Genomic DNA, 2,422 nt, shown 5'->3' with positions numbered 1-2,422 from the left:
GAGTGACATTTTGGAGAAACTTTTTGGTAAGAGACTTTGTAGCGTGAGAGTGAAGTATTCACTTGTAAACACTTTGATTATTAGTGATTGGTGGCTATACGTGGATGTAGGGGAATTTCTTGTCTCTGAACCACATAAATCTTTGTCTTTTTGTTTAAATTTTATTAGTTGGTGTTGTGAGTACATTTGATCTTGCTTCCACTATTGGTACAACAATTGATATCATAGTTTTGTGGTTGTAGCATTTCGGCGCATAACAAATGGTATCAGAGCTTTGAAGGTTGTATCATTTTTGTACAAGTGGTATCAAAGCATGGTTGTGATATTTGGGGTATTCTAAAAGTTTTGACCCCATCAACTACAAAACATGCTCACAATCGTGCTTATTTTCTTGAAAATCAATTTTCAAGAATTGTATTTTTCTACTTTCATCCAGATTACTTGTTACAAATGGCAGAATCATCTGATATTAAATCAGGATGTGGATCGAGAATTTTGAGTTTTAATCTTGAAGTAGAAAAATTTGATGGAATCAATAATTTTGGTGTTTGGCGCAAAGTTACTGATTTGTTGGCCATGCAAGACCTTGATGCTTCTCTCGTAGCGGAGATGCCTGAAAACATAATGAAAACATGACAGACGCATAATTATGTATGACTCAAATTTGATCTTGGTTATAACATATGTGAAGATGAAAAGCTCAAAGATTGGAATTGAGAAGTTCAATTGATCCAATTTTGGTTTCTAGAAGATGTAGATGGAAGATTTTCTGTACCAGAAAGATCTCCATGAATCTCTATTGGGGTGAAACCGAATATCATAACCACAGAGCAGCGAAAGCTCAAGGATCGGCAGGCCTTAGGGTTTATTTGGTTGACACTGTCCAAAAATGTGGCGTTTCACATTATCAAGGAGAAGATAATGTAAGTTCTATTGAAGGCGCTATTAAATAGGTACGAAAAACCGTTGAGTATGAACAAGGTGTATTTGATTCGAAGATTTTTCAATCTACAAATGTCTGAAGGTAGATCTGTTGTGGATCATATAAATGAATTCAATATGATTTTAAGTCAACTGAGTTCGGTGGAAATTAATTTTGAAGATTAAATTAAAGAACTGATTTTGATGTCCTCTTTACAGTTGTGGGATACTGTTGTTGTCGCGAACAACCGTTCCCAAATATCTAATAAGTTGAAGTTTAATTAAATTTGAGATTTAGTTCTCAGCGAAAGTATTTGAAAACGGAAAATTAAATTGGAGATTCTTAAGGCAATGCTCTTAGTGTTGATCAAAGGGGAAAAAGTAAATGAAAGAGCCCAAACAAACAAGGACGATGAAAATCAAAGAACCGAAAAAAATCTCCAAACATGCTAAACGTAACGTGTTGCAATAATTCTTATTGTGGACAGCTCGATTGAATCTTGGATTTTGGATTTAGGCGCATTATTCCATTCTACTGTAAGTAAGAAATTGTTTCAAAATTTCAAATCCGAATTTTTTTTTAAGGTGTATCTTGCCGACAACAAAAACCTTGATGATTGAAATGAATGGAGATGTCTGCAAACAAACTCGAGTAAGAAATCAGGACATTAAAGAAGTTTAGATATATTTTTGGTCTCAAGAAGAATATAATCTCTATGAATTAGTTGGATAGCACATGTTATGCACCAGAATTTGGAAAAAGTTCGTGAAAGATTGTGAAGGGTTCCATGGTCAGCACATGACACAAAATTTGATATATACGTAGAGTGCATAAACATGGTTGTCGTAAAGTGGAATCATGAGGGATGATTAAATGGTGAGAACCTACAACCCTGAACCATGAAAGACTCAAGGAGTCAGGAATTATGAGAGTGGAGACTTGAGTCCCTACCAAGACCGCCTAACCACCCTTGAGACCTAGAAGGCCACCTTAGTACCTCAGGATGTAGAAGAAAGATTTCTAAACCGATAGTAGCTGGTATGGCGTTCAACTAGTTTCCACTCACCTTTCCACTCTTGTACGATACCATCAAGCGAGGTGTTACATTGGTTAGGATTGTGATACTCAGTGGTAGATTGACTATTCTGCATGGTGGGTCCATCCTATGGTAGAACATTGAACACGCAAGTAGTTAGAGGTTAACCTGCACATAAGATTCTTCCTATCGGAGGATTTCCTATGGGAGGATGTTGATCATGCAGGTTGTTGGGTTTTATGTTCTAAAACTCATAGTTTGTAAATAAAAACATATTCTATTTTCAATAAAGTTATCATTGATGTTTATTCAGTAAAGATTGTTATTGAATAAATTGTATTTTACTATCGTTAATCTAAATCCAATAAACTAAGAATACTCTAGCTATAGTATGATTACTTGAACTATATGTAGAAACATAAGAGTGGATCAAGTTCAAGTATATAGTCAAAATGATCTATAGT

The sequence above is a fragment of the Cucurbita pepo genome, chromosome 12, assembly GCF_057944985.1.
Source record: "Cucurbita pepo subsp. pepo isolate OVF chromosome 12, ASM5794498v1, whole genome shotgun sequence".
Taxonomy (NCBI): domain Eukaryota; kingdom Viridiplantae; phylum Streptophyta; class Magnoliopsida; order Cucurbitales; family Cucurbitaceae; genus Cucurbita; species Cucurbita pepo.
Note: the sequence above shows the minus strand (reverse complement) of the source record.